General features: G+C 47.4%; 1 protein-coding gene across 2 annotated transcripts in view; it reads left to right on the forward strand.

The window, feature by feature from the left end:
- cdon (cell adhesion associated, oncogene regulated) overlaps positions 1 to 14,341 on the forward strand; it is a 151,421-nt gene that overhangs the window by 35,410 nt on the left and 101,670 nt on the right. The window contains exon 1 of one of the 2 annotated variants that reach the window (XM_078426990.1): positions 13,662 to 13,682. The exons of the other annotated variant lie outside the window; for it this stretch is intronic. The gene's annotated coding sequence lies outside the window, so the exon portion shown is untranslated. Of the gene's footprint in view, positions 1 to 13,661; positions 13,683 to 14,341 lie in introns of those variants that run through there. 2 annotated transcript variants of the gene reach the window in all.

A 14,341-nucleotide genomic window follows, 5' to 3' on the forward strand; every position in this document is an offset into this window, starting at 1 on the left:
GCTGCCAAAGTCTCCAATTTCATACCAGCTCTTAAATTTCTCTCAAAAAATGCAACGCCTTCACATGCAGGCTGTGTTCCCATTCCACCCACACAATCCGCTCCTGTCTGAGCCAACATAAGCCAAGTTCTGAGGGCCGAGAATTTCTGAAGGCACCTGGGGCATGCTGGACTTAGTCCCCACCAGCTGTTGGCTGGTTTAATGGCATCTCCTCTACCTGGAGATATCGCAGGTGTCCGCCATACAATCAAGCCAGACTTCACCTCTCCTGACATGTCAACCACTTGCTTACTTTTAATAAGAACTCTTCTCCTTCCTGTAAAAGTGGCCTTGCAGCAAAAGATAGTTCGTTCTGTAAACACGGAGGGCTGCCCCATGTTACCATCCAATGACAGGCTCAGCAAATGAACAGCAAAGGATTAGGCAAAAGGAACTGCAGATGCTGGAATCTTGGGCAAAAAAACTGGAAAGTGCTGGAGTAACTCAGCGGGTCAGGCCGCATCTCTGGAGAGCAAGGAGAGGCAATGTTGCAGGTTGGATGCAACCCAAAAATGCAGAGGACTATTCAGTTAGGGAGAGATTCAAAGCAGATGACGCGTTTTCTCATCCTCTCAGTCGCGATCAGCAGTGAATTAATTGCTCTGTTTACAAAGCTCAGGAACAATTGTAGGACTGAATGTAGAAACAAGGAACTGCAGATGCTGGTTTACCAAAATAAAAGTACACAAAGTGCTGGAGTAACTCAGCGGGTCAGGCAGCCTCTCCGGACAACATGTGTAGATGACGTCTGAAGAACAGTCTCAACCCGAAACATCACCCATTTATGTTCTCCAGAGATGCTCCCTGACCTCGCTGAGTTACTCCAGCACTTTGTGCCCTTAATTGTAGGACTGAACTGCTGTTCCATTCAAGGCTAACAGTGGCATTCACAGAGGTCGTGTGCCCAGTAATGAGTGTGGGGCACCCAGTGCGTTGGTGACTTCAGTCACTGGAGCTGGAGATGGAGAGGAGGGCGATTCAGTTTTAGACTTTAGGCGTTAGACTTTAGACATCAGAAGATAGGCACAAAAAGCTGCTGTAACTCAGCGGGACAGGCAGCATCTCTGGAGAGAAGGAGTGGGTGATGTTTCGGGTCGAGACCCTTCTTCAGAATGGTTAGGGATAAGGGAAACGAGAGATATCGACGATGATGTAGAGAGATAAAGAACAATGAATGAAATATACGCAAAAAGGTAACGATGATAAAGGAAATCGGCCATCGTTAGCAGTTTGTTGGGTGAAAACGAGAAGCTGGTGTGACTAGGGTGGGGGAGGGGTAGAGAGAGAGAGGGAATGCCGGGGCTACCTGAGGTACAGCGCGGTAACAGGCCCTTCAACCCACCGAGTCCGTGCCGACCAGCGATCACCCCGTATAGTAGCATTATCCTACACACTGGGGACAATTTACAATTTTTTTCCAAAGCCAATCAACCTCCAACCCTTGTACGTCCTTGGAATTTGAAAGGAAACCAGAGCATGCAAAGAAAACCCAAGCGGGTCACTGGGAGAACGTACAAACTCCGCGCAGACAGCACCCGTAGGCAGGATCGAACCCATGGCCCTGGCTCTGTCAGGCAGCAACTCTACCGCTGCGCCACCATGCCTTTTCTGTCTCACATTTTTACCCCTCATCCAGGTAAACACCCAAAGCTTCACCATCACAACCAAGTTAGAAATTAGTGGAAAAAAGTTCAGCTCTCTATCGCTCAGACCTATTTAGCAATCTGACCTCAAGAGAAAGTAAATGCTAAGATTGGGGTAGAAAGGCTCTTAGAAAACATCGAAACATAGAAAATAGCTGCAGGAGGAGGCCATTCGGCCCTTCGAGCCACCACCGCCATTCATTGTGATCATGGCTGATCATCCACAATCAGTAACCTGTGCCCAACTTCTCCCCATATCCCTTGATTCCACTAGCTCCCAGAGCTCTATCTAACTCTCTCTTAAATTCATCCAGTGACTTGGCCTCCACTGCCCTCTGTGGCAGAGAATTCCACAAATTCACAACTCTCTGGGTGAAAAAGTTCCTTCTCACCTTAGTTTTAAATGTCCTCCCCTTTATTCTAAGACTGTGGCCCCTGGTTCTGGACTCGCCCAACATTGGGAACATTTTTTCTGCATCTAGCTTGTCCAGTCCTTTTATAATTTTATATGTCTCCATAAGATCCCCTCTCATCCCTCTTGCATTTGTAGTGCCTGTCATGTACAGCTACAATACATTTTTGAACTGCAGTCACCATAGTAATGTAATGAGTGCAACGCCCCATATTATGGGAATAACAAGAGTAGTGGCACAAGACTGCAGATGCTGCAATCCAGAGCAAAAATCAAACTGTGAGTGGACCAGTGGGTCGAGCAGGGGGAAAGGACTGGTGGTGTTTTGATCTCAACCCAAAACTTCGACAATTCCTTTCCCCCCCAACAAATGCTGCTTGATGCACTAAGTTCCTCCAGCAAAGATGCTGTTGACAGACAGTGCTGCAGTAACTCAGCGGGCCAGGCAGCATCTCTTGAGAAAAAGAATGGCCAACGTTTTGGGTTGGGACCCTTCTTCAGACTGATAATGAAGAAGGGTCCCGTCCCGAAACATCGCCCACACTTTGTCTCCAGAGATGCTGACTGACCCGCTAAGTTACTCCTGCACTTTGTGTCTATCTTTGGTATTAATCTGCGTCTGCAGTTCTTTGTTTTTAAGTTCCTCCAGCCGTTTGGCTGATTTGATAATACAGTAACGTGATTATCTTTTATTTACTGAGGTTGGAGAGATGTTTTTTTGTCCAGTCACTGGTTGGAACTCCCCTGTTCTTGACAGTAGTTGAGCCAAAGCACTGGTCAACTTTCCATGGAGAGGTGCCTTGTGGGAACTGCTCCCCTGTAAGGCAGTGCATGCAGGCCTCAACCTGGATAGAGACTGCTGGAGTACGAGTGAACCCACCTTCTGTCTCAGAGTACAACCGAGAGGCACAGCTGACGCTGTGAAATAACAGTTAATTGTCAGTTTGGGAGGACATTCCTCACTTTCACAGTAGAATTCACCCAAACCATACCACAGACTCACACACACACACACACACACACACACACACACACACACACACACACACACACACATGCACAGACACACACACACACACACACACACGTCATGCACAGACACACACACATGCACAGACACACACACACACGCACAGACTCACACACACAGACTCACTCACACACTCACACACACACTCACACATACACACACACGCACACTCACACACACACACACACACAGACTCACACACACACATGCACACACACACACTCACACACACACTCACACACACACACACACACTCACACAGACTCACACACACAGACTCACACATATGCACTCACACAGACACACACACACACACACACACACAGACTCACACACACACATGCACACACACACTCACACACACACACACACAGACTCACACACACACACACACACACACACACACTCACACACACACTCACACACACGCACACTTTCACAGACACACACACACAGACACACACACACACGCACTCACACAGACACACACACAGACACACACACACTCACACACACTCACACACAGACACACACACACTCTCACACAGACACACACACACACACACGCACTCACACAGACACACACACAGACACACACACACACACACACTCACACACACTCACACACAGACACACACACACACACACACACACACACATCCATGCAGCCACTCATAGGTACCATCTCACTTTAACACACTGACATACAAACATATATGTAGATGAATACTCATTGACTATCACAGTATATACGGATAAACACAAAATGCCGGAGTAACTCAGCGGGTCAGGCAGCATTGCTGGAAAAAATAATGTGACGTTGCAGGTCAGAACCCTTCAAACCAGCATCTGCAGTCCCTTGCTGCACAATATATAAGGAAGCTGTTCAGTCCCAGAGTGACTCTGAAAAGACCAACCACTGAAGTCCCACTCCCTTGCCCTTTCCTTACTACACGTCTACACCTCTACCGCGCGGCACGATGGCGTAGCAGTAGAGTTGCTGCCTCACAGTGCTTACCGCGTCAGAGACCTGGGTTCGATCCTGACTACGGGCGCTGTCTGAATGGAGTTAGTACGTTCTCCCCGTGACCGCGTGGGTTTTCTCCGAGATCTTCGGTTTCCTCCCACACTCCAAAGACGTACAGGTTTGTAGGATAATTGGCTTGGTGTAAATGTAAATGATCCCTTGTGTGTGTAGGGTGGTGTTAGTGTGCGGGGATCGCTGGTCGGTATGGACTCGGTGGGCTGAAGGGCCTGGTTCCGCGCTGTATCTCTAAACTAAACACTTCAACGATTCAGTAGCACTTTATGTATAAGAAAATAACTGTAGATGCTGGTACAAATCGAAGGTATTTATTCACAAAATGCTGGAGTAACTCAGCAGGTCAGGCAGCATCTCAGGAGAGAAGGAATGGGTGACGTTTCGGGTCGAGACCCTTCTTTAGACTGAAGAAGGGTCTCGACCCGAAACGTCACCCATTCCTTCTCTCCTGAGATGCTGCCTGACCTGCTGAGTTACACCAGCATTTTGTGAATAAATACCTTCAGTAGCACTTTATTGTCACATGTACCTACAATGAAGTTCCTTTTTTTGTGTACTATTCAGTGAAAATCTTACGATCCATAGGCACAACTATACTTAAGTACAAGAGTGTGGGAATAGTACACTCGACAGCACACAAGTCGCCAGGTTACTGTATGTTCCATGTCCAAAGGTGCAAATGAATGGGGTTTGATTCCAAGCTGTCACTTCCAATTCATGCTGGACACAATGTGTGGCCTCTTTCTGTGCAGTGAATCTTGTGGTTGTTTGAGCCTGCGCACCTTTTACAAGCTATGATTGAATCTGCTTACACCACGTTTTCAGCAAGTGAATTCCAGGTAACTCACTGATTTTTAGATTTAGAGATACAGCGCGGAAACAGGCCCTTCGGCCCACCGGGTCCACGCCGCCCAGCGATCCCCGCACACTAACACTATCCTACACACACTAGGGACAATTTTTACATTTGCCCAGCCAATTAACCTACAAACCTGTACGTCTTTGGAGTGTGGGAGGAAACCGAAGATCTCGGAGAAAACCCACGCAGGTCACGGGGAGAACGTACAAACTCCGTACAGACGGCGCCCGTAGTCAGGATCGAACCTGAGTCTCCGGCGCTGCATTCGCTGTAAGGCAGCAACTCTACCGCTGCGCCACCGTGCCGCTTGTAAAATAACCCCGTATAATTCTGAGCCGACAAGTATCTGTTTCCAATATTTGAAAACATTTAAAGTTCTCTGAAGGACTTCATTTCAATACATTACTGTCAGTGTGGGCAGGGAGGCAGAAAGAAACACAAATGGATATTCACAAGTGTTATTCATATTATTTCAGGGTGACACGATGGTGTAGCTGGTAGAGCTGCTGCCTCACAGCACCACAGACCCAGGTTCAATTATAAACTCGGGTGCTGTCTGTGTGGAGCTTCCACGTTCCTCCTGTGGGTTTCGTCCAGGCGCTCCGGTTTCCTCGCGCGTCCCAGAGACGTGCAGGTTTATGTGTGAATCGCCCCTCATGTGGAATGTGCAATAATAGATATTGTGTGAATGGGTTATTGATAGTTGGTGTGGACTCTGTGGGCCGAAGGGCCTGTTGGCACGGTACGTCTTTCAATCAATCGATTCAGTTGTAAAAGACAGTTTACCATTTTAAATGGTGGGGCCCGGAATGCCTTGTTCAATGTAAAGCGACCATATTTGCTCTTCAGGCTTGGGAAAGGTGCCAGTCTGGGAGGGGCTGTGAGGGGCCTTCATTGGGTGGTGCGTTCAGAGTCACAATGGGACTTTAGATTTAGAGATACAGTGCGGAAACAGGCCCTTCGGCCTACCGAGTCCATGCCGCCCAGCGATCCCCGTTCATTAACACGATCCTACACACACTAGGGACAATTTTTACATTTACCCAGTCAATTAACCTACATACCTGTATGTCTTTGGAGTGTGGGAGGAAACCGAAGATCTTGGAGAAAACCCACGCAGGTCACGGGGAGAACGTACAAACTCCGTACAGACGACGCCCGTAGTCAGGATCGAACCTGAGTCTCCGGCGCTGCATTCGCTGTAAGGCAGCAACTCTACCGCTGCGCCACCGTGCCACCCGGGACTCAACAGCTTCCTTACATATTGTGATATTGTGATCAGGCAGCGATAGAGTTGCTGCCTCTCAGCGCCAGAGACTCGGGTTCGATCATGCCCACGGGTGCTGGCTTTATGGAGCTTGCACGTTCTCCTTTTGAGTGCGTGGGTTTTCTCCGGGTGCTCCACTTTCCTCCCACATCCCAAAGACGTACGGTTTTGTAGGTTGATTGACTTTGGTATAATTGTAAATTGTCCGTTGTTTGTGGGATAGTGTTAGTGTTCGGGGTGATCGCTGATCGGCGTGGACTTGGTGGACTTTAGGGCCTGTTTCCGCACTGTATCTCTAAAGCCTACTCTCCATAGTCTATCCTGCAGCTTGGACCAGGTGTATTGAGCTCTGCACACAGAGACCAGAGCTCTGCGTACATGGTAAGATTTCTCCGGATGATATTGCCGTGCAGTCTGTGGGCAGGCAGTGGTGGTGCCACTGGTTCCCCACGGTGCAGGCCATGATTACCCACAGCTATGGGGCGGCTGGCTTGCTTTACAGTGAGCGGGACCCTTCAGAGGCCTGCTAACACCCGACAGCTTGGATTTATCAGTTGGAAGTGCATCGGGGACAGGAGGAAACCGAGCGCTGCCGACATCTGGGATATGCATCGTTAAAGACTCAGAGCATTTTGGAAAATTAATACGTTGTTGGAGGTGCTGGGTTCTGCACAGCCGGTGCTCAGGGAGCTGGGCCGCTCCACCATCAGTGTCGGGTGTCTGATTGGAAAGCAAGCTGCCACATTAGATTTGAAAAGTAAACTCTGAGAAGCCACAAGAGGCTGGCGTCATGCTGACAGTCAGATAGAAGGCAGCAGTGCCTTGCCCCAGCATCTCCCACGTCCTCAACTATCACCATGTACAGAGCCAAGGAGGGGGGGGGGGGGGGGGGGGGAGGGAGGTGGCCATCGAGAACTAAGCGGAGGGAGGAGGAGGGACCATTGGGGCAAAAAAGGGGCTGGTTTAAACGGAAAATAGATCTATTCTACATTTTCCTTGATTTCCACCCCCTCTCATGTCTCATTTTCACACCTTACACTTCCTTATCTCTGTATTTCCCTCTCCCCTGACTCTATGTCTGAAGAACAGTCTCGACACGAAACGTTACCCATTCCTTCTATCCAGAGGTGCTGCCTGTCCCACTGAGTTACTCCAGCATTTTGTGTCTGTCTTCAGCACTTGTAACTTTGTTGGTGCCTTTTATGCCTCGGACTGCAAAACAAAGCATCTCACTGACAATAAAAGTATCCAAACTAAACTAATCTAATCTAATCTAATCTAATCTAATCTAATCTAATCTACTGTACTTTCTCCAGAAGCCTAGGACTCTTCATCGGCAGAAAGCTCAATTAAAACCCGCATTCTGTAACAACCCTCTCAATGTCACAACAAGGATGGCTCCCTTCTACAGATAACCCCATATAAAGCACCTTCTCTAACACACTAACATATCAACAATCATTCTCAGGGAGATAGCTGGGACCCCAACTGAATAGAAATGGTCTGGAGTACTCACGATGGAAAATGTTGATGATTTATTCCAAGGCAGCAATTGGCCCTTCACAACCTCGCATGCTATCTAAGATTGACACATAATGCCGGAGTAATCCAACAGGTCAGCCAGCATCTCTGGAGAAAGGGGATGGGTGACTTTTCGGGTCGAGACCCTTCTTCAGACTGAGTGTCAGGGAAAAGGGAAAAGAGAGTTAGAAGGTACATGGAAAAAATGAATGAGAGACATGCAAAAAGCAACGCTGATCAAGGAGAGGTTGAGCCCACAATGGTCCATTGATTCTATCACGTGTGTTAATGCAGTTTGTCCTCGTAGTGGCTGAGGCAGGAGTGAAGGAGCAGTGGGGTGGGTGTTGCTGGTTGTAATCGTGTTGAGCCTGAGTTGATGAGGGATGCTGGAAGGGAGGAAAGAGATGCTCAAAGGTGGCGCCCAACCCAGGCGACTATTAATGTACTAGCCACAGAAGCAGATCTACAATCACATATCACAATCGCTCCACACCCTTCAATCTCTACTCCTGCAGCAACATTTCTGTATGATCGGGCAACTGAACCATCCTACCACAACCCGAGTGAGAGCAGTCCTGAACTACTATCGGACTATCTTTGATCGGACTTTACCTTGCACTAAACGTTACTCCCTTATCATGTATCTGTACACTATGATTGGCTCGATTGTAATCATGTATTGTCTTTCCACTGTCTGGTTAGCACACAACAAAAGCTTTTCACTGTACATAGAAACATAGAAACATAGAAAATAGGTGCAGGAGTAGGCCATTCGGCCCTTCGAGCCTGCACCGCCATTCAATATGATCATGGCTGATCATCCAACTCAGTATCCCGTACCTGCCTTCTCTCCATACCCCCTGATCCCTTTAGCCACAAGGGCCACATCTAACTCCCTCTTAAATATAGCCAATGAACTGGCCTCAACTACCTTCTGTGGCAGAGAATTCCACAGATTCACCACTCTCTGTGTGAAAAAAAACTTTCTCATCTCGGTCCTAAAAGACTTCCCCCTTATCCTTAAACTGTGACCCCTTGTTCTGGACTTCCCCAACATCGGGAACAATCTTCCTACATCTAGCCTGTCCAACCCCTTAAGAATTTTGTAAGTTTCTATAAGATCCCCCCTCAATCTTCTAAATTCCAACGAGTACAAGCTGAACATGTGATCGGACTTTACCTTGCACTATGATTGGCTCGATTGTAATCATGTATTGTCTTTCCACTGTCTGTACATGTGACAATAAACTAAATGAAGCTAAACTAGACTAACTGAAGGTCCAACTCGGGTTAGACCATCCATTACGGTGAGACAGCTGTGCCTCAGTGCCTGGTACACATGACAGGTTTGGAACTGAAGAGATATGGTCTCATAATCTAAGTTGGCATTCTGGTGCAGTACTGAAGGAACTGTGTATCACTGGAGGTACTTCCTCTCAGGTGAGATATTAACCCAAGGCCTGGCTGGTAAACAGACAAACGCATGGCACCTAGCATTCCACACACTTCATAGAAGTCTCTGAATGTGCAGAGATCAGGCTCTATATAAATTTACCTCTGCACATACAGTAGCCAAGCGTAAAGAAAACCTTGCCTCTACGTTCAGCACAATAGCATCAGGGGAATCAGCGAGCTGTGGAAATTGAATTGCCTATTGATTATAGGGCTGGGTATAGAGAAATACCTGGTGGAACGGTGGCACAGTGGTAGAGTTGCTGCCTTACTGCGCCAGAGACCCAGGTTCGATCCTGACTACGGGTGCTGTCTATACGGAGTTTGTACGTTCTCCCCATGACCCCGGGTTTTCTCCAGCAGCTCCGGTTTCCTCCCACACTCCAAAGACGTACAGGCTTGTAGGTTGATTGGCTTTGGTAAAAATGGTAACTTATCCCTAGTGTGTAGGATAGTGTTCATGTATGGGGTGATCGCTGGTCGGCAAGGACTCGATGGGCCGAAGGGCCCATTTCCACGCTGTTTCTCTAAAGTCTAAAGGGTAAGAAAGAAATATTTAAAAGAGCAGGGTTAGACAGAGAAAATTCTGTTGCTGATTAGACAGCCTGAATGGCCTGAATCAATGAGTAGGTAAATTGTTTATTGAACTGAAACCGGTTTCTAACTGCCAGAATATGGTATATTTCATTATTGTCAAAGATATGGACACTAACCAGAAAAAAACAATCATGGGGTTTATTTTTTCAGCAGAACCCTTATGCAGTATTTTCTTATTGAAAAAACCATAATGCCTTAAACTGAAGATAATATGGGAAAATAAAACAGTAGGGAATAAAGAAATGGATATTGAGTTGTGGGCGAGAGTCTAGAAAGATGACATAAAGATTGATTGAAGGTTTTACAATGTTTAGTTTAGTTTAGTTTGGAGATACAACGTGGAAACAGGCCATTTGGCCCACTGACTCCGTGCTGACCAGCGATCCCTGCACACTAACACTATCCTCACACACCGGGGACAATTTACTATTATACCAAGCCAACTAGCTTACATTCCTGTACACCTTTGGAGGTGCAGTGAGAAGAATAGATAGAGTTGGGCTAAGAGCAGGAATAGAAGGAAGGAGCTATGAATCACATCCATTGATGAAAAAAGGCAGAAGAGATAAATACTTGGACAAATTTAGGAAGGGGTGCGAAGGTGAGGGAAACGACAGAGGTTTTGGGGGGATTTGGTTGTAATGAAACATTAGGAGGCAGAAATCCAATATAAGGTGATGAGAAGAAGGATAATGGAGTAAAGACCTGTGTGCACGAGCCTTTTCAACATGTTGGGTTCATTCAGGTGTATAATGAGAGGCCAATAAAGAGAACATTGGAAAAATTAGGTCAGAGCTTCTAAATCATCGGTTTCTGGAAGCAATGACTAAATTTCCATTCTATGCACACCAGCACTGTCCCAGGGGGTCCAATTAACCAGACCTCATTCCTTGTCCTAAACTCACAGAGCTTTTGATTATATATAGTTTATAAATACATAAGAGTCAGAATATTTAGCCCTTCGCCTGCTCTTGATCACAAGGAAACCTGTAATGTCGAGCAAACACAATATTTGTGGAATTACAACACAAATTCCATTAATGCAGCTTCCTCTATGTCGGCAAGACCAAGTGTAGGTTTAACGACTTTTTTGCAAAGCACCTGCTCTCTGTCCACAACCACCACTTTTATATTCTGGGTGCATTTCATCTCAACTCCCGACTGACTTGCCCCTCAGTGTGTCTGCCCTCGGTCGCCTCTGGAATTCACTGGAATTTAGAAGGATGAGGGGGGATCTTATAGAAACATATAAAATTCTTAAGGGATTGGACAGGCTAGGTGCAGGAAAAATGTTCCTCATGTTGGGGGAGTCCAGAACCAGCGGTCACAGTTTAAGAATAAGGGGTAGGCCATTTAGGACTGAGATGAGGAAAAACCTTTTCAGCCAGAGAGTTGTGAATCTGTGGAATTCTCTGCCACAGAAGGCAGTGGAGGCCGATTCACTGAATGTATTAAAGAGAGAGTTAGGTATAGCTCTTAGGGCTAATGGAATCAAAGGATATGGGGAGAGAGCAGGAACAGGGTACTGATTCTAGGTGATCAGCCACGATCATATTGAATGGTGGTGCCGGCTCGAAGGGCTGAATGGCCCACTCCTGCTTCTATTTTCTATGTCTGTGTTTTCTATGTCTCCGGGTTCGATCCTGACTACGGGTGCTGTCTGTACGGAGTTTGCACGTTCTCCCCGTGACCATGTGGGCTTTCTCCGGGTGCTCCGGTTTCCTCCCACACTCCAAAGACGTGCATGTTTGTAGGGCTGATTTGCTTTGGTATAATTGTAAATTTGTCCCCAGTGTGTGTAGGATAATGTTAGTGCGCGGGGATCATTGGTCGGCGCAGACTCGGTGGGCCGAAGGGCCTGTTTCCATGCTGTATCTCTCTACTAAACTAAACTAAACTACTTGCTGCTTGATGGTAGCATGACGTGAATGGTGGAGATCGGTGGTGATCGATGACACCTTCCAGAATGTTCGAAAACAGACAAAGCCCAAGCCATTGCCCTCATCAGAGCACTTGCTCACAGAGGTATTTTCTCGGGTAAATCATTTGTTTTGTGGCTGGACTTAAAATTAAGAGAGTCCCATTGGAAGTAAGAGGGGATGAGAGTTTCTTTGTGATCGTGAACCCACGACTGCATTGGGGCATGGGGGGGGGGAGGGAAGTTGTATCAGAGTTGTGAATAGTCAACTTGGTGTTAGGATTAAAACTAGTTGATGGGAAGAAATAAACTATCAACCCTAAGGGTTGCGGTGGAGAGATAGACTGGAGTTGTGATCAGCCCAGTGGCTGGTATCAAGCTGACCTGGAGGTATCTTCAGCTAGGATAAGGTGAGAACTTAAAAGGAGACCGACCTGCAGGAGGATCTAAATGCTGACTTTATGCCCTGTGTCTGAGAAAGCAATGTTCTTTACTTTACTTTACTTTAGAAATACAGTGCAGAAACAGGCCCTTCGGCTCACTGAGTCTGCGCCGACCAGCGATTCCCATACACTAGACCTATCCTACACACTAGGGATAATTTACAATTTTACCGAAGCCAATTAGCCTACAACCCCGCACATCTTTGGAGTGTGGGAGGATACTGGAGCACCCGGAGAAAACCCACGCAGGTCACGGGGAGAACGTACAAACTCCGTACAGACAGTACCCATAGTCAGGATTGAACCCGGGTCTCCGGCGCTGTAAGGCAGCAACTCTACCCCTGCTCCACAATGCCACAATAAATAAATAAGATATTTTCAAGCAGTCCTCAAAGGAGGGGAGAGGTTCAGCTTACGTAGGAGTTTATGCGCCATACAATGCACAATTGACTTTTACAGAGTGATATCCAATTTTGTGTTGCGTGCCATTGTATGCTGGTACACATGTTCCGAAGCATACGATACACACGTAGGAACCTGAAGCAATTCACCAACCTTCGCAAATGCACACTCTTTGGATAAAACTCTGCTATAGCAGAATGCGTGGAAATATCCCACTGAGCAAAATGATTTCTGGGTTCTGGACTGTGTCACCGCCAAGCCTGACTTATTGTGTCTGATGTGAATTCAACAAGCCGAGTCTAATATTTTTATGGGGAATAAGCAGGGCACTGCGCACTCCCCAGAGTTCCAGAAACTCGTTTCCAAGCTGCTGCTGCAAGCATTGGTTTTTCAACGCAGCTAACAGTCACGAGAGGGGCTGAGTTTAAGGTTGGTGCTGAGAAGGCAGAAGCAATAATCTTTCACTTTATGCTGGTCTTGGCTTGTCTCAGCTTGAAGGAACTCTGGGCCCCAGGACTCCAGGCTTCAATCCCATGAAGTATAGCAGAAACTGTCAGTCTGCAAGAATGCCTCTGCCTCTTCAAAGGGAAGGCCTGGCTTCAAGCTGCTGCTGCTTAACTGCCTCTCAGAAAGCAGTGATCAGCCAGGAGAAAACCCATTAAAGTTAAAGCAGGTCATCGGAAGATTGACAGAATGAACATCAGCCTCCACAGGTGGCTCAAGCCGATCAGGTATGAGCTCATAAAGTGTCTGAATAACACTGGCTGCTACCCAGAGCCAAGCACCATCGCCCCTGAGAATAAAACCAACACTCGTCAAGTTAACAGTATCAGTCCCAGGGGCTAACATTCAGACCCACGGGGAAAACGGCGCCACTTTGCCAATTAACAGGGTGGCACAGTGGCACAGCAGTCGAGTTGCTGCTTTACAGCGCTAGAGACATGGGTTCGATCCTGACTACGGGCGCTGTCTGTACGGAGTTGGTACGTTCTCCTCGTCACCTGCGTGGGTTTTCTCCGGGAGCTCCGGTTTCCTCACGCACTCCAAAGACGTACAGGTTTGTAGGCTAATTGGTTTGCTATAATTGTAAATTGTCCCTTGTGTGTGTGTAGGATAGTGTTGGGGTGCGGGGATCGCTGGTCGGCGTGGACTCGGTGGGCCGAAGGGCCTGTTCCCGCACTGTATCTTTAAACTAAACGAAACTGAACAGATGCTCCAGAGACTGACAGCTTTACCCGAGATGGCAGGAATGCTAAACCGGTTACTTCTATTACATCAGTGTAGCTAATGGTAGCACTGCAATAGCTGACAATGCTGCAGCAGAGGTTAGCGGAGACTTAGCAGTGAACACAGCAGAGGCTAACGGTACCAGGCAACAGTGGCACCAGCTGGCAGTATCACCACAGAATGTACCACTGACACTCCGAAGGGAAACAGTGACACTCTAGATTCAGATTCACATTAGGTTATTGTCATACACACAGGGGTGTACTGAAATTCTTTGTTCGCTTGGAGGACACAGAGTAAACAGTTCACGGTAATGATATAGTTCAACAATAAATATCAGAAGTTAACAGCGACACCTTAGATGTTTTATAAAGTTACTAGACCAAGTGGACCCGTTTGGCCCAAACCTCTCCTGCATTGGTGCAGCACCCTGTCCCCCCCTCTCTCCTCAACCCCCCCCCCTCCCCTCTCCTTTCTCCCCCACTACCC

The sequence above is a fragment of the Rhinoraja longicauda genome, chromosome 32, assembly GCF_053455715.1.
Source record: "Rhinoraja longicauda isolate Sanriku21f chromosome 32, sRhiLon1.1, whole genome shotgun sequence".
Taxonomy (NCBI): Eukaryota; Metazoa; Chordata; class Chondrichthyes; order Rajiformes; family Arhynchobatidae; genus Rhinoraja; species Rhinoraja longicauda.